The 23,751-nt window shown below is 51.7% G+C and overlaps 1 protein-coding gene across 5 annotated transcripts in view; it reads right to left on the bottom strand.

The window, feature by feature from the left end:
- Positions 1-23,751, bottom strand: part of GNG7 (G protein subunit gamma 7) — a 140,142-nt gene that overhangs the window by 81,497 nt on the left and 34,894 nt on the right. For 4 of the 5 annotated variants that reach the window (XM_042250213.1, XM_042250216.1, XM_027969918.2 and 1 more), the window contains one exon: positions 13,809-13,870. The gene's annotated coding sequence lies outside the window, so the exon portion shown is untranslated. Of the gene's footprint in view, positions 1-12,922; positions 13,018-13,808; positions 13,871-23,751 lie in introns of all 5 variants that reach the window. The other variant, XM_042250215.1, reaches the window with a different exon arrangement.

Below are 23,751 nucleotides of genomic sequence, written 5' to 3'. Positions count from 1 at the left end.
GACTGTAGCCCGCCAGGCTCCTCTGTCCATGGGATTCTCCAGGCAAGAATACTGGAGTGGGTTGCCATCTCCTTCTCCAAGCAATCTTCCTGACCCATGAATCGAACTTGCATCTCCTGTATTGGCAGGCAGATTCTTTACCACCAAGCCACATGGGAAGCCCCTGTAATTGGAGATGGATCTTTAAAGAGGAGATTAAGGTAAAATGAGGTCCTAACGGTGGCCCCTGAGCCAATGGGACAAGGGTCCTTATCAGAAAGATTAGGGACTTCCCTGGTGGTCCAGTGGTTAAGACATTACCCTCCAGTGCAGAGGGTGTGGGTTTGATCCCTGGTTGGGGAACTAAGATCCCACATGCCTCTGGGCCAAAAACCACAACATAAAACAGAAGATATTAATATTTTATGTTACATAAAATATTGTAACAAATTCAATAAAGCCTTTTAAAATGGTCCACACCAAAAAAAAAAAAAAATCTTAAAAAAAAAAAAGATTAGGACACAGGTACACACAGACAGGAAACCACATGAGGACTTGGGGAGAAGGTGGCCATCTTCACACCAAGAAGAGAGGCCTCAGAGAGAGCCAGCCTGTAGACACTTTGATCCAGGATTGATCCAGGATGTCCAGCCCCCAGCCCTGGGAGGAAATAAGTGTCCATTGTCCAAGGCCCCTACCTGTGGTATCAGGTTGTGGCAGTTTGAGCAGACTAGTCCAGAGACTTCACTTGGAAATAAGATCTTTGCAGATGTCACTAGCTAAAGAGAGATGAGGTCACTCTGGGATAAGGTGGACCCTGACCCAGTCCCTATTAAGGGAGGACAGACAGGGACTTCCCTGGTGGTCCAGTGGTTAAGAATATGCCTTCTGATGCAGGGGGACACAGGTTCGATCCCTGGTCTGGGAACTAACAGCCCACATGTCACAGAGCAACTAAGCCCTCGCACCGCAACTAGAGTCCAAGAGCCTCAGCGAAAGACCCCACATGACTCAGTGAAGATCTCCCGTGCCACAGCTAAGATCCAAGACAGCCAAATAAACACAATTAAAACAAAAAAAAAGGTGGGGTCTCAAACAGATAATCATACACCTGTGTTTACAGCAGCACAATTCACAACAGCCAAAAGAAAGATACGATCCAAGTGTCCACCAGCAAAGGACGGATGAATAAATGCGGCCCCTCCGCACTGTGGAAAATGATGCAGCCTTAAAGAGGAAGGAGATTCTGACACCCGCCACAACACAGGGGAATCTTGAGGCTGTGATGCTCAGGGAGAGAAGCCAGACAGAAGGACACACACTGATCCGACTCACAGGCGGTCCCTGGAGGAGTCAGAGCCCCAGAGACAGGAAGGAGAGGGTGGGGCCAGGGGCTGGGGGAGGGAACGGCAGTGAGTGTTTCATGGGGACAGAGTCTCAGTTTGGGAAGATGAGAAAGTTCTGGAGATGACGGTGGGGATGCTTGCATGACAGTGTGAATGTGCTTAACACCATGAGCTGTGCACTTAGAAATGATTAAGAGGGTGAATTTTATGTTATGGGTATTTCAACACACACGCGCGCGCGCGCACACACACACACACACACACACACACACACACACAGACAAGATACTCCAAATGCTCACAAGAGCCCGTGTGCATCCCAGTTGTGCACATGGAGCCAAGTGGCCCGTGAGTGAACACAGCAGTCCTGGTGGTCTCGCCACACAGGTGACCGTCCCCAGGGGGCACTTCTGCCATTCCCCCCCACCCCCCAGGAGGTGGCTGACATCTCAGTCATAAGGGAAGGGAGCAGGGACCAGGTTCCCCAAGTGTTCTTGACGATTTGCAAGGACAGAGCGGAGGGCAGGCAGGTGGGGGGGCGCCCGGCACTTCAGCTCCCACTCTTGGCTCCCAGGCTGTTTACTGAGCTTGTATGTGTCCACTTCACGGGCTAGGCAGTTCCTGCCCCGAGGTCAGGAAAACAAGTTCAGCTCAGGACAGGGAAGCACCTCCTTGGCCGCTGTCCTTCCTGGTGGACATGGGACCTGTGGAGGACAGACCCTTGCTGGTCACCTCCCGGAGGCACGGGCTCTGGGCCAGGGGCATATCCTTTCCCGACTGCTCCCTGGCTTCCTTCTCGCCCTCAGTCAGGGCTCACCACCAATCTGCTGAAGGGCCTGGGGTCCCTCACTCAGGCCCAGGTTTCCATGGATACCAGAGAAGCTGGATGACCCCTGATGTCTTCAGGAAGAAGGAAATCAGAGCCCAGAGAGGCAAGGCATGTGGGGCTCGGGAGGGAGACCCCAGGACAGCGGGGTGACAGGACACACTTCCGGTCCTCCCAGGACCCTCACTGTGCCGCCTGAGGACACGGGCTACAGAGCTACTGCCCTCACCCCTCGGGCAGCAGCCCTGGGTGAATTTTACCAAACTGAGTTGAGGGTGGGAGCGGAGGCCTGCCTGACCAGGGGGCTTGGAGCTGGGAAGTGCTGCAGCCCAGGTCTGGCTCCAGCGCTCACCCCACCCCCACGCATTGCAGAAATGGCCCCGAAGCTCCCAAGGCCTCTGCCCACCGCTGCTGGTGATGACCAGGGCCCGTCACCTTCTCTGTGCCTCGGTGTCCTAATCAGGAAAACAAGGAGGTCAATTGATTGTTGCCATGGGTAGGGCTGAAACCCTCCTTGGCTCCTTACTGCCCTCAGAATAAAGTGGTCTCACCTGAGGCCTCCTTGCTCCCCCTCACCTTGCATCCCTGCCCACCATCCTGGAACCAGGATGGTTCTTGGCACACACCACTCCCACCAGCTGGAAAGTCCTTCCCACTCTTTCCCCTGATCCACTCCAGGGTATTGTCAACTTCAACTCAGATGTCACTTCCTCCAGGAAGGTCTCCCTGCTTGAAGTCCCAGAGGGAGCATTTGCTGTTGTCCTCGGGCAGTGCTGTCACCATCAGCTCAGTTGACCGGGGTCTCTCTTATTATTATTATCAGGTAATACATGTGTGCATGTATGCTAAGTCCCTTCAGTCATGTCCTACTCTTTGGGACCCTATGGACTGTCTAGGTAAGAATACTGGAGTGGGTTGCTATTTCCTCCTCCAAGGGATCTTTCCGACCCAGGGATTGAACTCGTGTCTCCTGCATCTCCTGCACTACAGGCAGATTCTTTACCCACTGAGCCACCAGGGAAGCCCCTCAACCAGGGTTTCAACTAGGGTGAGTCTGTCACTCAGGGGACACTGGGCGGTGTCTGGGGACATCTGTGGTTGTCAGGACTGGGTGTTCCTGGCATCAGTGGAGTGGGGGCTTAGAGTGGGGGCACCCCTCACAGCTCCCAGGATGGTCCCCGCACGGCCAAGGGGCCCTGCCAGCCTTGCCCCTAGGCCCCGGGATGAGGGAGATCTGGTTGCTGGTTTGCCAGGGGTGTGCGCGGGTGTGGCTGCCTCTCTTACCGCCTACCCTGCAAGCCCATCCTCAGCCTGCAGCCCCGGCTCGCACCGAGGAACCCAGAGCTGGCAGCCCGGCTCTCTGGGCCTCTGGAGTGCCTGGCTTTGCGACTCCCATGGGCAGAGGGCTCTGGCTCACCTCTTGCCTCTCATCCGGCCAGAACTGTGACTCAGCGGGATGTTAGTCAGATAGCTGGGGACAGCACGTCCCATTCCAGGAAGCTCAGGAGCTCAGACCTCGGTGCGGCTGCTGACTCAGCTGGGAGCCCGCACGGATTACCATGTGGGATTGCTCCGGGTAGGGTGAGTATGCTCTCCACCTGCCCTGCCGTGTCACCCACCCTGGTGACAGGCTCACTTCTCCGTGCAGGAGGTCAGGTGAGGATTCCTCCCCCAGCCTCCTTCTTCCCTTCTTCCACTCACTCCCTAAACATCTGGCTGGGCGGTTGGGCAAGACCCCTGACCTGGAGGAGCTTATGGTCCAGCCTGGGTGACACAAGCAGCTGATCTGAATGTCACAAAACAGTTACTGCGTGGCCCTGGGCAGGTTACTCAGCCTCTCTTTGCTCCTAGTTTCTCCTCTGTGATGTGGAGATAGCCATCTCTAACTGGCCAGGGCTGTGGCGAGTTCCAGAACGAGCATGTGGGAAGGCAGCAGGGTAGGTGCATCAGTCAGCTGCTGCTGCGTGACAAGTCACAACCAACATAGGCTCCAAAACAACACCCTTTGTTGTCTCCCAGTTGCTCTGTTGGAAAACGGGGATGTGGTTTCACTGGGCCCTCAGCTTGGAGTCTCAAAAGCCTGACACCCAGGGACTGGCTGGGCTGAGTCCTTATCTGGGACCGCAGGGCCCCCTTCCAAGCTCGACAAGTGGTTGGCGGAATCCACCACCCTGCAGTGCAGGGACTGAGGCGCTGTTTTCCTGATGGCTGTTGGGTGGGGGGTGCTCTCAGCTCCCAGGTGCATGGCCTTCTCCCCGGGCAGCACACACACAACGTGGCTGTTTGCCTTTTTCAAAGTCAGCAGGAGTATCTGCTGCTGCTCTGATCTCTCTCTCCCTCTGTTTATTGTGGTAAAAAGCAATTTACCATTCTAACCATTTCTAAATGCACAGCTCCGTGGTATTAAGCATATTCACACTGTTGTGTGACTGTCTGAACCACCATCCAGAACTTTCTCATCTTTCCAAACAGAAACTCTGTCCCCATGAAACACTAACTCCCCACCCCCTCCTCCAGCCCCTGGCCCCACCATCTACTTTCTGCCTCTGTGGATCCTCTAGATATGCCTCTGGTCTCTTGTAAGGGCTCATCTGATTAGGTCAGGCCCACCCAGACAATCCCCCTTGGGATGAATCCCAAAGCCCACTGATTGGGGTCTCTGTTACACCTGCCAAGTCCCTTTGGCCACATCCTGTCAGCCTAACCATGGAGCAGGATCCCACCCACCCCAGGTTCAGAGTGTCGACACCAGGGGTGGAGATCTAGAGAACCATCTTGGAATTCCCCCTCCCCCAGGAGGTACGCAGACGTGAGGGGTGCTGCTACTGACCGGGCTCCTGGGCTTAAGAAGCACACAACGCCCCCCCTCCACCGCCCCACCCCCGGAACGCTGAGCAACCACGCAGGGCACAGAGAAGACACAGAGGGAAGTTGAGGAGGCTTTGACTCCAACATGGGGATGTCTCAGCCGCCTTGGAGCCTGGGCAGATGGCTGGGGGAGGACGGGGGATGACTCTCACCTCCAGAAAGCTCTAGGGTCCCTCACAATACCTCCTGGCCCTCCTGGTCACCCCTCCCTCCGGAGAATCCTCAAGGGGAGCACTTGGTGATCCTCCTGTGGGTGCCAGCACTGTGGTAGCGACAGCCAGCCCAGCTCTGTGCTCAGAAATGGAAGTGAGTCTCCTGGGGTGCCCTGCAAGTGGGGGTGTGTCTGGATTTGAACCTGAGTCTTTGGTGCTGGGAGCCCCCACAAACTGGCAGAATCCCCGCAAGAGAATAAACCCACTGGAAGGGCTGGCTGCCTGACGCGGTAGCAGACAAGACGCAGAGTTGGGCCTGCACAGCGAGCGTGGGTGTCAGTGCCATCCACGGTTAGACGGTCCTGTCTGTTTTTCTCCGCCTCCCCTCCCCCACCTCAAGGATGGAAGAACTCTCCATTCTGCAGATGGGCGATGGTCCTTCATGCCCACAGATTAAACAGAGGGCAGGGCCCTGCACACACACCTTCCTATTGTACTTTAGTTACAAGATGAGGCCACTGAGGGGACCTGGGGAAAGGGTGGATGGGATCACCCTGCATGGTTTTTGCAATTTCCTATGAACCTGGAATTGGGCTTCTCAGCTGGTTCAGTGGTAAAGAATTCACCTGCCGATGCAGGAGACACAGGAGATGCCAGTTCAATCCCTGGGTTGGGAAGATCCCCTGGAGAAGGAAATGGCAACCCACTCCAGCATTCTTGCCTAGAGAATCCCATGGACAGAGGAGCCTGGCAGGCTACAGTCCTTTGGGTGGCAAATAGACATGACTGAGCATGCATGCATGAATCTGGAATTATTTCAAATTATAGGCTTTCTTTAAAAACAATAAGTGAGGGGACTTTCCTGGTGGTTCAGTGGTTAGGATTGCAAGCTTCTGTTCTAAGGGGTTCAGATTTGATTGCTGGTTGGGGAACCAAGACCCTACAAGCCAAGCGGTGCAGCAGAAAAAAACAAAAACAAAAAACAGATGAAACCATAGGTGTGTCTAGGTGTGACTGAGACAAGCAAGGCCTGCCTTCTCCAACCACTGCCGTTCCACCCAACACTGACCTGCCTGCGGTGCCGCCAGCAAGGAATAGGAGGGGACAAAGGCCCTCTGCGAGCCCTGGTGCCCGCTGCAGGTGCCTGCATCTGCAGTGACCAGGCCCCCTGCTGCCCCTTGGTGGCCAGGAGGAGTCTAAGTCTCTAAACCCTTGGCTCCCGGTGGACCAAACCCCAGGGGTTGGCAGGACTATGAAGGTGATAAGATGCCATTCCCCTGATTAGATGATATTCTGCAGAGGAAGGAATTCGAGCGTATAATTAAAATCCCAAGTTAGAGACCACCCTTGTGGTCCAGTGGTTAGAATCTGCATGGGGTGTGGGTTCAATCTCTGGTCAGGGGACTAAGATCCCACATGCAGTGTGGTGCAGCCAATAAATAAGTAAAGTATATTTGATATTAATTTCTCATTTTGATATTAATTTCTCATTTAAATGCTTTCTTCTCTGTAATCATCCTCTGTGGTTTTTCAGCCTTCTAACTTTATTGAGGCTTTCAATGGCTAAGTCAAAGATCTCTCTGGGTAACATTACATTACACTTGAAAATATGGGGGTTATTTTCAAATGTCTTTTGATACTGATCTCTAATATAATTCCACAGTGATAAGAGAATAGGCTCTGTCTCATTTCAATACCTTTAGACCATGAAATTTTTGCACCTTGTTTTATGTCCCCAGATATGTTCCAGTGTCTCTTAGTTTATAATCTATGGGAACTTGAATAGAATTTGTATCCTACTGTTGTGAAAATTGTATGAATCTTAATTATGTTGAATTGGTTCATAGTGCTTTTCAGGTCTACTGTATCCTTCTGCTTCTCTGTATATTCATTCTATTCCTTTTTGAGAGTTTGATATTAAAACTCCAATTAAAAATTTATCTACTTAAAAAATAATTGTCATATACAGTGGAACTTATATGTAACCTTGTTCTGTATTCTCCAAGTCTCCTATAAATGTGTTATCATAACTTCATAATTTAAAAAATAAAAAAGAGGAAAAAATAAAATTAAATAAATTCCCAAATTAGTTGACTTTGAGTTAATCAAAAGGATGTATGGGTGGGCCTGACCTAATCAGGTGAGCCCTGGCTCCCTAGGGCAGGGCCCTTCCTGCAGTGACTGGAGGGATGAGGGGCCCCCTGGAGGAGATCATGCAGCCAGGCCAGGACCTGGTGGCAGCCTCCAAGAGCTGAGAGCCGTCCCTAGTGGGCTGCTAGCAAGACAACGGGCCCCTGGGCCTGACAACTGAAAGGAACCAAATCCTACAAATAGCCTGAGCAAACTGGGAAGTGGATTCTTCTTGAGCCTCAGGAGAGAACTCAGCCCAGGCCAGGGCCAGTGAGACTGTGAGCAGAGGCCTCAGCCACACTTCTGCCTGGACAGACAGGGGAGGTATAAGGTGCTGAGTCTGCGGTGGCTTATTACAAGAAGCTAGCAATAGCTAGCCAGCACCCTCCTCGTGTGATAGCAGAGCAGAGAGCCTGGGATTTCACAATTGCTGTCACATTTAGTCACATGCAGGGGATGCTCCACTGGCTCAGGAAACTCCAAGCGCTTTGGGAGCTGGGAACTAGGAATCATGGCTGAAGTTCAAAATATGTATTTATATTAATATATGTCCCAAGACCACACTCCCCAAGGGCTCCACCTTCAATTCCCACCACATTGGGGAGTAGGTTTTAACATTTGAATTTGGGGGGATACCAGTGGCAATTAGAAACAAGCTCCTGATACACCAGTTCCCTGTCATCCTCTATTTGGGGTGCCTGTTGAAGCCCCCACCCCACCTTCAGGCCCCCAGCTTCTGAGCTCACCCCGGCCTGGCCCTCCCCAGGTCATGCCTCAGTCCTCTGGCACACATGCCCACCGTGTGCACTGTACTGGGAGCCTCTGCACCCAGACATGCGTGTTTTAGCCAGCTGGGCCTGGCACACAGGTGTCTGCTGACTCAACAAGTGAAGTCAGAGCGGAGGGAACAAAAGGAAGAACCACATCCTCCGTGTGCACCGGCTCAGATGGATTCAGGCCTGTGCACTGTGGCGGGGGGTGGGAATGGGCCCTGAGGTGTAGGGGCTTCTTCCACCCACCACAAATGAGCCCCTGCCCCCACCTTACCATACGTGACTGCCACCCCATGTGTGTTCTGAGTCAAAGGAGGCCTTGATGACTACCGATGACCGTGTGTGCATCACCCCTGCTCTGAGGGAGGCTGACCAGTCAAGCCGTTGCCTAGCAACATGCCCGTCTGGGGATGCGTGGGTCTCTGGGCCATGGCTGCTGCCTGGGCTGGGTCAGTTCTCACTGCCCCACGGGTGGAAGCCTGGCTCTGTGGTATCAGATGGGAGCCGCTCTTGGCCTCAGTGTTCAAGTTGGTCCAATTAGGTGGCAGCATTAACCAGTGCGTGAGAGGATTCGCCCGCAGCATGAGGAAGAATGGGGCCAGGGTGGGAGCCGGTGTGATAACATACACAGAGCACAAAGAAAGTGAGGCTGGTTCATCCTGGGAGCAAGAATCTTGGGGAGCAGGGTCCCCACTCCCCACTCTGCTGGGTGCTGCTGACACAGGCTGGGATGTTCTCTGTGGGGCCATCCTGAGCACTGTGGGGAGTGGAGCACACCCCTAGGCCCCCCACCCACTGTATGCCAGGGCCCCCTCCAGTCATGACAACCACATACGTCCCCAGACATTGCCCAGTGTTCCTTGGGGGCAGGATCACAAGGGTGAGACCCTTCTGGAGGGGGTCGAGGTCATGTCTGAGCAGCCCCTGCTGCCATGTGAAGTACCCTGGGGCCTGCTCTCCCCAAGATTTCAGAATCAGAGCCATGGGCTATAGGGGTGGGGGTGGCTCTGGGTCCTGCGTGCTGCGGAGCGGGGAGGGGTGCCCTTGGTGGGTTTCTGGGCGGGGACCCAGTAATTACATATGTATCGTGAGGCTGTGGCAGCAGCCATGACCTTCTGCAAGAACGTTTTAAGGTTTCAACTGTCTATCTTGGCAGCTCTTTCAGGAGAACAGCTTGTCCGCGGAGAGAACTGATAACTGTGGGCATTTCAACACACATCTGAAGCGGGGGACCAACCAGGAGGAAGAAACGGTCTCTGATGCGGCGCGCCGGGTTGGAGTTTGTCCCTCACACGAGGGCCACCCTCTTGAGATAAAAGTTCCGAGAGGCGCTTTCAGCTGAAATGTTCACAAACTCCCAGAGAACAGGGGCTATCAGGAAAACACCCGCTGCTGGGAGGTCACTGAGCTCTGCCTCAGGCGGGAGGGCTGGTGGAAAGCTGGAAAAATCGTTCTCAGCTAAGAATCATCACCCCGGTCTGTGCAAAATACACTCATTTCCATCTTAGCCCCCTTCCAGGAGCTCAGTGGCCACCAGGGACTCGCGGCCACCCTATTGGAAAGTCCAGCTCTGGCTAAAAGGGCAGTGGCACCTCCATAAAGAAAGCCGGCGACACGAAGGCCTATGCTCTCGTCCTTCCATGAGGCAGGAGCCAACCGGCCATGGTCCCAGCCCCCCCCCCCCCCCCCCCACCCCCACCTCTGCCAGAGCTTCCAAACTTATGGGAAGATCCATCCGGTTTCGGGAGGGGGCAACCACATCCAGAGACATTATGAGAGGAACTAGTGAGGCAGGGGGCCTGCCTCCATGGGACACTGGGTGATGCCTGGGGACATCTGTGTGGGCTCAGCTGTCAAAACTGAGGGCTCCTGGCATCATGTGGATGGGGGCATGGAGGCTGCTCCACCCTCTCCCCACAGTACCCAGGATGCCCACCTCACCCCACAGGGTGACCCAGCCCGATGTCAGCAGTGTTGGATGTGGAGGACTCCGAATGGGTCCACAATTCTCACTAGAACATCCACCCTGCACACTGGCATCCCCTGGCCTGGCCTGGCAGACACTCAGAAACCCTTGCTGAGGGGATGGAGAACATTTTGGGGAGGGTCACCGCATCTGGCCAGGCCGAGCAGTCACTGTCCGGGTGACACACACCCGAGGTTGCCTCGGGAGACACTGGGCAGATTCCATAGCCAGGAGACCCGAGGGGGCTTTGAGGGTCTCTGGCATTTAGGTGAGTCCCAAAGGAGGTGCTTTGAGAGACGGGCCTGCGGAGGACCCCCTCCGCCTTGCTCCTGCCTAGGGTCAGAGCCGCTGGCTGATTCCAGGGGGAGTCCCAGAAGCAAGATCCAGTCATCCCAGCAGGGCTGCCCACCCCCACCCTCTGGCCTTCGTTCTCTGGTCCTAGCTCTGCTCCGGCCACTGGGGTGTGCCAGGGCTGGGAGAGTTGGGGGTGGTGGTGCAGGGATCCTGAGCTCTGCAAGGTCACAGAGTCTGTACTTTCTATCTTCCTCTTACATCCAATGAACTTACAGAGGCTCCAGGTCTGTGAGGTGGAGGCCCCCAGGAAAGAGTGACGGACTCTGGGTGCTGAACCAGAATGTCCTGGAACATGTAGACAGGGGGTCACAGGGCTCCACGAGGGCGGAGGGGTTGACTGAAGAAGCTGGGCGCTCACTTGCACCCCTGCACCCTCTTCACATCCATCCCTGCTAGTTGCGCTGGAGACCTCATGGACCTTCACTGCCCTCTAGTGGCCATCAGTGGGAATCCCAGCACTCTGGGGATCGCCCCAGCCCCAGACCCCTCCTCTGGAGCCCCAGACTCCAGGTCCCACTTTTAGTCCTGGAGTCTGCAGACATTCAGCACAGTGGATCAAGGTGCTGTCACCAGGATGGACAGTGTGGCCCTTGCTTGGCGACACTCCCTCTCCCCTGGACAGGCAGTGGCCCAGAAATGGGAGAGTCCATCTGTACATCCCGCCCCCCCTGTACTGTAGGGACCTCGGATGTGAGGGGCCTGGCAAACAGGAAGTGCTCCTGGTGACTATGAAACTAACAAGCAATCGGGAAAATCCTTGATTCCCCCCACCTGTAGGACAGCAGGATCCCTTGGAACAGAGAACCACTGCAAGGCTAGCCACGTGTACCGGCTCAGGAGTGTTTTCTGTCTCTCCCAGCCAGCAGTGTCCACCGGGCACTGATGACCAGGTAGCTGGTCACCCTCAGCCATCGTGGGCACTGTGGTGTGTGGAGCAATCTTCCTAGCCAAGGCAAACGACCACCTCCTCGCTGCCAGGAGCACCGCTCCCCCAGTGTGACAACCTCAGATGTCCCCCAACATGGACCTGTGTCCCCTCAGAGTGGAGCAAGGGGTCAGAATCACCCCCCTAGGTGAGACCTCCTAGCACGGGTGAATTTCAAAAGGCTCAAGGGCTCAAGTGCAGAATACGCCATCCAAAACAAAATGCAGGTGGATTGTGTTTTTATGATCTTGACGTGTTAGACAACCACACAAAATAAAGAAGACAGGTTTGTGCAAAGTTTCAGATCTCTGATGACAAAATGCACCGTGAGCAGAGTGCAGAAACACTCTCCAAAAAACACTTGCAGTGGACCGTGTCCAGACAGAGAAATGGGGAGAATTTAGACATCACCAGGGCTTCCCTGGTGGCTCAGTCGGTAAAGAATCCTCCTGCAACGAGGGAGACCTGGGTTTGATTCCTGGGTTGAGAAGATCCCCTGGAGGAGGGCATAGCAACCCACTCCAGTATTCTTGCTGGGAGAATCCCCATGGACAGAGAAGCCTGGTGGGCTGCAGTCCATGGGGTCACAAAGAGTTGGACACAACTGAGTGACTAAATACAGCACAGGACAGAAACCCTAACAGAAAGGATGCATCCGGGCTGTTTGCCTTAGAGAAACAGCTGAGCTCATAAAAAGGAGGCCTGGACACAGCAACTAATACGGTCCTGGCTTGTTGGCTTGGCCAGGACATAAAACTGCACTTGAGAGGGTGGTGAGACACATCCTGGGATGGAAAACGGGGCATTTCTTTGTTGCTAAAGGTCAAAACAAAAATGAGAATACCCCAACTTAAAGTCACAGGCAAGGCAAACTTAATTCCAGGAACTCATCCCAAACAACAACCAACAAGGATGAACAAAGTTTGCACAAGGACATTCATTCCAGAACACAGCAAAGAGAAAATCCTTCTTATCCTAAATCCCTTGAGTGAGTGGAATTCAGTTGGGAGGATGCTCACTGAGGTGTGAGCAGTGGTCCCTGATGGGTGTGGGGTTTGGGGTATCTTGTCTCTCCTTTGTCCATTCAGTTTCTTTTTACAATCAGTTGGTCAGACATTAACACGTTGCAGAAGGGTTGAATGTGGCTCACTCATCATGCTGTGATGACACATATACTCTATGTGACCTCACCCGGCTCCAGGTGGTTCTCCAAACTCCCCATCTGCTTGGCGACTTCGTGACACAGAGTTAACACTGAACCTGTTTGGGATCTTCAAGGAGCATAAACAAGCCAGATAGACCACAGGGCTCTAATCTCAGTCCTGGTCTCTGTCTGTGGGGACAGCGTCCCTCCCGGGCTGAGATAAAATACGTATTTTAGCTTCACTGAGGTTCGCTTTACACGTCATACAATCGGCTGGTTGGCAGTACACAACTCGAAGATTCTTAGTCAGTTCACCAAGCCGCTTGACGCCCTGGCCCCATAGTTCTGGACCGTCCCCTCAGCACTGTAAGATGTGTCTGGCGCCCAAACACCGTTCACCCCCATTCCCACCCCAGCCCCTGGTAAGCCCAGGTCACCTTTCCGTTCCAACGGACTTACATTTTGTGCTGACTTCATCTAAATGGAATTGTACGATGTGTTGTCTTTGGGGTCTGCCTTCTTGTCTAACATTTTTTATTTTACACACACATGCACTAGATGAAAATAAATGTTATAAAGACATCAGATCTCCCTCAAATTTATTGCTAAATGGAACACAACCTGAATCAAAGATCATCAGAACTTTTGCTAGAAACTGGAAGTTGATTCTAAAGACAGCTGGTCCCCGCCAGACACTCAGAGTAAATGGACTGGGCGGGGCACTCCCGGGTGCCACCGAGCCACCTCATTCATCCCCATGCTGTTTCCTCTTCCTACGTCACAAAAGCCACTCAAAGCCCTCTTGGGAATAAAACCAGAGACAAGCAAATGCATAACAGTTGAGAGATCAGGACTCAGCTGTATTTCGCTCCTGACTTCATTCTTCCTAAGGCCTCTGGCACATTTCCCAATCTGCTGTCCCACCAGGGGAGCGATAGGGTTTAGATATTTGTTCAGTTCCATGACCGAGCTCTGCTCTGAGTGAACGGCATTGATGGGTTACCCTCCATGCACATGGGAAACGGGATGAAGCGCCGCAGACCCTAATCAAGCCTTTCGAGGAGGAAGCTAAGAGCTGGGAAGCAGGTGCCACTGTGGGCATGTGCCCATCCTGGGTGCGCTAGAACCCAGCCTGTCAGCCCCATGGCCCCCGTACCCCGGAGCCTGGATGGAAGACATTCCCTGTGGCTCCCATGGGCTCTTGGCAGGTGAGACAAACCCCCAGAAGTGAGCAAAGCTGAGAAGATGCAGGCGTGCATGGCGAGGACGCCTCTTAACTCATCCTGGCTCCAAACACCTGAGTGAACTCTAAACATAGAGAAAAGGAAAACCTCATGACACCAACCTGCGCTTGCTCAAGTCCTGGCTGTCTTCAGCAACGAGGTTCAGGAACCCAGTGTCTGCTCCCTGGAAGAAAAACGAACCATGTTAGCTGGGTCTGATTTGGCCTGAACTGCCACATGGGGGTCAGCGGTACTATGATGAGATAGAAAAGTCCTTTGGCTGGGGGTGGGGAGTGTGGAAGGGATGCCTTCTGGCCACTCTGCCAGACATCGGGGATGGTACAGACAGGACGCTTCAGAATGCAGAGATGAGAATAACAGGGCGATTTGCCAGAAAGGTTTGCTAGCGATCTGTAGTGGTATCTGTGATGAAGTTTCCACATGTTCCAAAACTGAACTGGATGAAAGGACTGGATGTTCATATGACCTTTTTTATAGTTTATAGAAGGTGTTCACCCTCATCATTGGACCCTCATGGTCTCCTAGAGGAAGGCAAGAGGACTGAGTCAACCCCCTGCCATGAAGTACCCAGCTCACCCAGCTTTGCCTGAGGCATGTGACCAACTAAACGCAAGATGGGGCCTGAGGCAGAAAAAGGACATTAGGGAAAACTAGTGAAATCTGAATAAAGAGGGGATCGAGGTGGCAGAAATGTATCCATGCCCACCTCTTGGTTATCACAAACGCACTATGCTTATGAATGACCCGGTCACTGGGAGAAATTAGGTGATGGGTAATTTGAAATACCTCTGAAAATCTAAAATTATTCTAAAAAACTTTTAAAAACTTCAGTTTAAAAATTTAGCGAGAGACTTCCCTGATGGTGCAGTGGTTAGGACTTCAAGCTTCCACCGCAGGGGGCGTGGGTTCGATCCTTGGTTGAGGAAATAAGATCCCACAAGCTGTGTAGTGTGCCCCCAAAATAAATAGTTTTAAATACATAAACATTTAGGGAACCCTTCTACACTGTTGGTGGAAATGTAAACTGGTACAGCCACTATGGAGAACAGTGTGGAGATTTCTCAAACAACTAAAAATAGAGCTGCCACAGGATCCAGCACTCCCACTCCTGGGCACATATCTGGAGAAACTCTAGTTGGAAAAGATTCATGCACCTCAATGTTCATAGCAGCACTGTTTACAATATCTAGGACATGGAAGCAACTTAAAAGTTCATCAATAGATGAACTGATAAAGAGGAAATGGTGTATCTGATAAAGAACATAAGACATATATATACATATATACACGAAGTGTTGTCATTCAGTCGTGTCCGACTCTTTGTTTCCCCTTGGACTGTAGCCCACCAGGCTCCTCTATCCATGGAATTCTCCAGGCAAGAATACTGCAGTGGGTTGCCATTTCCTCCTCCAGGGGAATCTTCCCCACCCAGGGGTCGAACCTGAGTCTCCTGCATTGCAGGCAGATTCTTTACTGTCTGAGCCACCAGGGAAGGCCCGATATATATACACACACAACAAAATACTGCTAAGCCATAAAAAAGCATGAAATAATGCCATTTGCAGCAACATGGATGGAGCTAGAGATTATCATAGTAAGTGAAGAATCATAAAGACAAATACCATGATATCACTTATATGTAGAATCTAAAAAATTATACAAATGAACTTATTTATAGAACACAAACAGACTCATAGATTTCAAAAATAAATTTTTGGTTTGGGGAGGAGGGATAAATTCAGTTTGCCATTAACATATATAGGCTACTATATATAAAATAAATAATTGACAAGGACCTACTGTATATGGTACAGGGAACTCTACTCAGTACTCTGTAACAACCTATATGGGAAAAACGAGATAGAATGGATACATGTATATGTATAACTGAACAACCTTGCTATACACTTGAAACTAACACAACATTGTACACCAGCTATACCCCAATATAAAATAAAAGTTAAATTTAAAACATGTAAATGCTATATTATTTTTTTGTTGTTTAGTCGCTGTTGTGTCCGACTCTTTGCGACACCACGGACTGCAGCATGCCAGGCTTCCCTGTCTTTCACCACGTCCCAGAGCTTGCTTAAACTCATGTCCATTGAGTCAGTGAGGCCAACCAACCATCTCACCCTCTGTTGTCCCCTTCTCCTGCCCTCTATCTGCTGCTAAGTCGCTTCAGTTGTGTCCGACTCTGTGCGATCCCATAGACGGCAGCCCACCAGGCTCCGCCGTCCCTGGGATTCTCCAGGCAAGAACAAATCCAGTATACTATCATGTAAGAAACGAAGCGCCAGTCTATGCTTGATACAAGATACAGGATGCTTGGGGCTGGTGCACAGGGATAATCCAGAGAGATGATATGGGGCGGGAGGTGGGAGGGGGATTCAGGATTGGGAGCTCGTATACACCCGTAGCGGATTCATGTCAATGTATGGCAAAACAAATACAGTATTGTACAGTAAAATAAAGTAAAAATTAAAATTAAAAAAAAAAAAGAACAAATCTAACTGGTTGTCAATTAAAGGCCAGGATGGAGAACTGACATCCCTACCATCGCCTGCAGGTGGTGCTGCAGCCTCAGGAACACCCTCTGGGCTCTACAGGCAGCTCTCACAGAAACTCAGCCAGTAGAAGCATCTGCTCTACCTGGCCCAACAGTTTAGGATTGGAGCTTCTCTGGCCACTGCGGCCAGAGTGGCGCCCTGGACAGCGTAGAGCACAGGGGCCCACAGGGATGAGAGATGAGAGGGCTGGAGCAACATGCCCACAGACCCGAGGCCAAGACTTGCCTCAACCTTGAAGGGACCATCTACATGTCTGATTCTTCATTTCATTTTTGAATCAATTAAAGGCTCATGAGAAGTTGCAAAACTGGTACAGAAGGGTGCCAGGGAACACTCTACCAAGCTCCCTGATAGCCACATTAGCCAAACTGGAGTGACTGATAAACTAGGCACCATCTTTTTTTTAAGTCTTACTGAGATACAATTCTTATGCCACACAATTTGCTTATTCAAAATGCACAATTCAGTGGCCTTTTTGTACATTCACAAAGTTGTGTAACCATTACCACAACCAATTTTTGAACATTTTCCTTACCCCCAAAAGAAGCCCTGTCCCCATCAGCAGTCACTCCCCTGCTCCCCAGCCCCTGACCACCAGGAACCCAGTCTGTGTCTGTGGATCGGCCTGCTCTGCACGTTTCCCATCAGTGGAGTCACACCCTGTGCGTCCCTCTGTGCCTGCTTCTCTCACTGAGCACCGTGTTCTCAGGGTCTGCCCACGTGGTAGCCAGTGTCGGGGCTTCTCTCTCTTGTGTGGCTGAGGGATGCTCCAGTGTGTGGAGGGACCTTGTTTATCCATAGTCCCATGATGGATGTTCAGGTTGTTCCCACTTCTGGCTCCTGTGAATCACACTGCTGTGAACACGGGTAGCTTATGAATCACTGCAGAGATGGCATCTTTCTCTACCCTCACATCTACCATCTGCCAATCTCCCCATCCCCAGCCCTTTAGCGCCAGCTGCGGACTGTCCTCTAGCCCTTGAAGCTGGACTTGGGCAGGGAGATGAGCTCCACAGAGCCGCCAACCCTGGCTATGCTCAGCCCAGACTGGCTTAGACTAGAACAGAAAGCAGTGAGGACAAAATCCATCCCTGGGGCGCACAGACAGCAGGCTGCGAGGTGCACCAGCTGGCGCCAGGCTGTGCCTGTGACCTTCACTGACAGAAACACTGGGCTTTCACCTTCCCGCCAGGGTGAACTCCAAGCCCCCACGACAGGCCCCCGTGAACTGTGGAGGTGGGGCCATCAGGAGGATCTCCTATGGAATCTGCACTTGTTCAGTCTCTAAGTTGTATCTGACTCTTTGTGACCCCATGACCTGCAGTCTGCCAGGCTTCCCCGTCCTTCACTATCTCCCTGAGTTTGCTCAAACTCATGTCCATCGAGACAGTGATACCATCCAACCATCTCATCCTCTGTCGTCCCCTGTTCCTCCTGCCCTCAATCTTTCCCAGAATCAGGGTCTTTTCTAATGAGTCAGCTGTTTGCATCAAGTGGCCAAAGTATTGGAGCTTCAGCTTCAGCATCAGTCCTTCCAATGAATATTCAGGGTTGATCTTCTTTAGGATGGACTGGTAGGATCTCCTTGCAGTCCAAGGGACTCTCAAGAGTCTTCTCCAGCACCACAATTTTTCAAATTAATGCTTTCAGCATTAATTCTTTGGCACTCAGCCTTCTTTATGGTCCAACTCTCACATCCATACATGACTACTGGATAAACCATAGCTTTGACTATATGGACTTTTGTTGACAAAGTGATGTCTCTGCTCTTTAATATGATGTTTAGGTTTGTCATAGCTTCTCTCCCAAGGAGCAAGTATCTTTCAATTTTCATCTTTTAATCTGAAAAGCTGGTGGAGAATGGGACTATGGGACCTCTTGTTCAAAAATTATGACAAATTTCAAAACAGTGACAGCAGAGACCTGGAGTGCAGGGGCTGTAAGAAGCCGGGCCTGCTGACCCCACACACACCCTGCCCTTGGAACTGCCGACAAGTGACTTCACTGCAAGGAAAGAGGCCAGGCTCACAATGGTGGCAATCAGGGACTCAAGAGGATAGGACGATCGCACACTCTTGTCATGGACGGCACTTTTTTTTTTTTTTTTTTCTGACTGCACTGCATGGCTTTCGGATCTCAGTTCCCCACCAGGAATCAAACTTATGCCTCTTGCCTTGGAAGCATGGAGTCCTAACCACTGGGCCACCAGGGAAGTCCCCTGAATAAAACTTTTTACAACCTGTGAGCCCCACCTCATCCACATGCTTTCCTTTTTTTATTCTTTTTTAAAAATTAAGATAGAATTCACCTACTATAGAATGTCCAGTTTGATGGCTTTCAGGAGACTCACAGGTTCTGCAACCATCACACTAATCCCAAGACACCTTTGTCGCACTCATCAGCATCACATGGTTCAAAGCTGAGGCTCCCAGGGAGACACGAGATCCTAGACTGGAGGAGCCGCGGGTGCTCTGCTTGCCAAGCAGTCCATGCCACCATCACCAAGCCAGCCCATGATGGGATCTCGCTAGTTCTGGGGATTCTGCACAATACAGTTGGTGCCAAGGGCACAGCCTGAGGAGCCCGGTGGGTATGGGGAGAGGGTGCTGGCCCCACACAGAGCTGTGTGGTGCTGGGAGAGGCCCACCCTGGGTACTATGTTCCCTGACCATTATGTGGAGGTGGATTGGAATGGCTTGGTGTCCAGGGGCAGGAGGCCTGACATGCAACGCCAAGGAGGAGTGGGATGGTCAGAGCCAGGACATAGCATCCTCGGCCTGGCTGAGCCCTCATCTCACAGCCCTACAGTCAGGACTCCAATATAGGCTGGGCCTCATGGGGCTAAATCCAGGCCTGGGCAGGGCTAGTCTTTTCGGAGGCTCCAGGGAAGCACAAGCTCTTGCCTTTTCCAGCTTCTAGAGGCGCCGCATCCCTGGCTCACAGCCCCTCCCTCCCTCCTCAGAGTCAGCAGCACAGCATCTCCTGTCTCTCTCTGCCTCTGACCCTCCCCCTCCCTCTTATAAGGACCTTGTGATGACACTGGGCCCCCCCTCCTCCCCGCAGAGGATCCAGGCTTGACCCCATCCTCGGGGCCTTAACTTATTCCCATCTGCAGAATCCTTTTACCACATACGGTGACACACAGGTTTTGGGGACTGGGGCATGAACATCTTTGGGGGGGCCATTATTCTGCCAATTGCACACTGTAATACCTAACAACATGAGTGAATCTAGCCCTGGAACTTTGCATTTAAGAGCAGATCCCAAGAGAGTACAATGGAGCATGATATCCTATTTATAACGTTAAAAACAACTCACCTTTCTAAAATAGATTTTTAGGAGTAAAAATCTACTCAAAGTATGCTGTTAAGGAGTACATGTAAACAAGACAGAATTAAACAAAGGATGGGAAATGTGACGAGATTCCACCTTGGCTGTCTTGGAGACCGGAGCCAGGTGGGTGGGCTGGATGGGGAGAGTCTCAGGAACAGAAGAGAACTGGCGAGGCTCTGGTTTTTGTGCTCAGTGGTGAGTTTGTGGGTGCTGACTATTAAGAATATATACACAAAAGAGGACCTACATTCAAAGGAATATTACTCAGCGCTAAAAAAGAAATGAGCTGTGAAGCAGGGAAAGACACTGAGGAACCTCAGATACAAGTCACCAAGTGAAAGAAGCCAGTAGAAAAGGCCACACACTGGACTCCCCTGGTGGTCGAGTGGTTAAGACTCAGTGCTCTCACTGCAGGGGGGCTTAAGTTCAATCCCTCGTCGGGAAACTTAAGATACTGCATGCCCCACAGTGCAGCCAAAACAGCTGATTAACTCGTTAAAAGGTTGAAAAGACTATACACTGTGATTCCAAATGTGGGACATTCTGAAAAAGGCAGGACTCTGGAGACTAGAAGGATCAGTGGTTCTGGGGTTTGTGGGGAGGAGGGATAAACAGGTAGGGCCCAGAGGCAGTGAAATGACTGATAATGGATACATTTGTCCGAACCCACAGAACACACGGCACCAAGACTAGACTCAGATGTCAACTATGGACTTTGGTTAATAACAACATACGGGGACTTTCCTGGTGGTCCAGTGGCTAAGACTCTGTGCTCCCAATGCAGGGGCCCCAGGTTCCATCCCTGGTCAGTTAACTAGATCCCAAGTGCTGCAATTAAGACTTGGTGTATCCAAATAAATAGTAAATAAACAAAATTTCTTTAAGTAACAATATATGGATATTGGCTCATCAAGTATAACTGAGTTACACTAATGCAGGATGGTAATAATAGAGAAAAGTGTATGTGTGGGTGTGTGTGCCTGTGTGTGTGGAGGGGGTATATAGGAACTCCCTGTACTTTCTGCTTAATTTTTCTATAACCCTAAAGTACTCTAAAAATCAGCCTATTAAAAGCTGGGTGAATTGGATTTCCCTGGTGGTCCAGTGGTTGAGAATCCACCTGCCAATGCAGGGGACCCAGGTTCCATCTCTGGTCTGGGAAGATTCCACACGGCAAGGAGCAACTAAGCCCATGAACCACAACTGCTAAGTCTGCACTCTAGAGCTCACTAACCGCCACTACTGAGCCCAGGTGCTGCAACTACTGAAGCCCACACGACCTAAAGCCACGCTCCGCAACAAGAAGCCACCGCAATGAGAAGCCGGTGCACCACAACTAGAGAGTAACCCCCGCTCGCTGCAACTAGAGAAAGCCCTCACAAAGCAGTGAAGGCCCAGTGCATCCAAAAGTAAATAAATAAAATTTTTAAAAAAGAAGAAAAAAAAAACAGTGGGATGAATTGGGAGAGTTATACTGAGAACCAGGAATTCTGACGAGGAAAAGAAAGGAAGGAGGGAAGGAAGAGTGAGGCTGTCGTAGCGCAGGTGGAGGCTCCACACACACATGACCAGCAGGTGGGTCAGGCTGTTGTGAACCCAGACCCAGACACAAGCTGGTCAGTCCCGCCAAGCGGATTTCTACGTTTCTCCCAAGGCCCCTGCCAGTATCATAACAGGATCACAAACTGCCCAGATCAAGACCTCCTGGCCCCTCCAGCCTGGATTAACTACTCCAAAGCTGTCCCCAGGCCAGGGGACCAGGGAGGACTTATGGGTGGATCAGACAAGAGCCTAATAGAATGTGCCCTGGGATTACTCCCAAATCCCATTTGGCCAGTGGAAAGCATATTCTGGCTGGTGCTGAGCCGATTTCTGCAGATTTTGAGGGCAGGAGGCAACCTCTTCCCGCCCATTCACCATTCTCACCCTCACCATTCCCATTGCCACTCCGCCTGGAGAGATTCCATCCCTTCCACCTCCTGGCATGCAGCCTTGGCTGGGCGCCTCTTCCTCCCTCTGCTCCAAGGTGCATGCAAACGCAGAAATGAGACAGAAGAAATCTGTTCTCCACCCATTCTTTTTTAATCTCCCTCTCTCTCTTTTTTGAGTATTTTGTGTGTATTTGGCTGGGTCTTAAGTTTTGGCGTGTGGGATCTAGTCCCCCAACCCAGGCCCCTTGCATTGGCTGCATGGAGTCAGCCATGAGACCTCCAGGGAAGTCCCTCCACTCTGTTTCTGAGGCCAAAGCTTTGTGGGGAGGAGGGTGAAAGCAGCTGAAGTAAGTGGGCACAGGTGTCCCAAGTAGGGTTCCAGAAACTGCAGTTCCCCCTGGATTGCCTGGGAACGGACCGCGACCCTAATTCCTGGTGAAATCACTGAGACAGTCACTCCACAGAGCATTTCTCCTTTGGTGGCAGTGGTGCACCGTTTTTTTTTGTTTGTTTGTTTTGTTTTTTAGGGACATTGGGCAAGTAACTTAATGCCCCCCATCCTGATGTCCAGAGCTCCGTTCGCCTGCTGTGGCAGCGTTTCCAACATCGCCAGCCTCCAGAGATTCAGTTCATGTCCTACCTGCTGTCTCCTCCCACTTGCCACTTGGGATCAGTTCTCCTCCCGCTTGGGGTCAGGGCAGCTCTGTGTGATCACCTGCAGTGACAGCAGGTCACTTCTAAGGTCTGTCATAAAAGACGTGTGGCTTCTGCCGGCACTCAGTGAGCCAGCCACCATGGAGTGAGGAAGCTCAAGCAGCACCATGGACAGGGACCACGTGGGGCACCATCCTGGAAGCGGCTCCTCTGACCCCACTGGGCCTTCAGAGGAGGCAGCCCTCGGCTGACACGTGCTCCACAACCTCCCGAGGGACCTTGAGCCAGAACCACCAAGGGAAGCTGTTTCCAAGCTTCCAGCCCACAGCAACTGTGAGAGAGGGAAAACTGGTGGTTTACACTAAGCTTTCAGGGACTTCCTGGTGGTCCAGTGGCAAGGAGTCTGTGCTCCCAATGCAGGGGGCCCAGGTTCCACCGCTGGACAGGGAACTAGGTCCCACATACTGCAACTGAGCCCACAGGCCACGACTAGAGAGCCCATGCACTGAAATGCAGACCCAGCAGAGTCAAAATAATGAAATAAAATATAATAAAATAAAAAATACAATAAGTCTTCAGGGTCATCTGTTACACAGCAAGAGATAACTGATACACCTGTCATCCAGGCTGATCCACCTGACAACTCCACATTATTTTTCTTTTTCAACCACTACAATTCTCTAATGGCAAGCAACCAACAGCACTGGATTTTTCACTTTCTGGTTTTTCCCCCATCTATAGATCTGATCTTCTGGGAGACATAAGAGCCTGAAGGGACTTGGTAAATTCAACAAGGGGGAGCAGTAGAACAATTAGGATGAGAAAATGAAGCCTTTGGGATTCACAGATTATCAAGAGATGCCATAGCCTGGTTCTGAGACCAAATAAGTCCACTACTTTGATCTGCTTCCCTCTAAAGCAGGGTCTTGGGCCTTCCCTGGTGGTCCAGTGGCTAAGACTCTGTGCTCCCAATGCAGGGAGCCCCGGGTTCCACTCCTGGTCAGGGAACCAGATCCCACCTGCTTCAACTAAAGATTCTGCATGCTGCAACTAACACCCTGTGCAGCCAACTAAATAAACAAACAAACAAATAAATATTTTTTGAAATAAAAAAAAATAAAGCAGGGTCTTGCCCTCAGTGCTACTGATGTGGAGGCTGGTCATTCCTTGCTAGAGGGCGGGGTGTCCTTCCGGGCACTGTGGTGGGTAGAACAGCCTCTCTGGCCCCACCTCTCATTCCAGGAGCCACCTGCCAATTGTAATAAGCACAGATGTCCCCAGATGTGGTCCAGAGTCCCCTGGGAGGTGAGATCACCCCCACTGAGATCCCTGCTCCAAGCTCGTCCCTCATGGACAGGCACAGCAGGGACTCAGCATCTGGCAACAGGAAGCCCCCCTGCCTGGGGTATACGTCCCACTCCTGGGAACCAAGCAGGTGGGCCTGGGATGTCTGCACTCCCTTCCCTCCCCACACGACATCCCACCAGCGCGTGGCAGGAACACCTTGCCTCGCTGGAGGCTTGATATAGACCTGCACTGCAGTTATCACCCCAGCC

The sequence above is a fragment of the Ovis aries genome, chromosome 5 (genome assembly GCF_016772045.2).
Source record: "Ovis aries strain OAR_USU_Benz2616 breed Rambouillet chromosome 5, ARS-UI_Ramb_v3.0, whole genome shotgun sequence".
NCBI lineage: Eukaryota > Metazoa > Chordata > Mammalia > Artiodactyla > Bovidae > Ovis > Ovis aries.
This window is presented reverse-complemented; position numbering and strand designations above follow the sequence as displayed.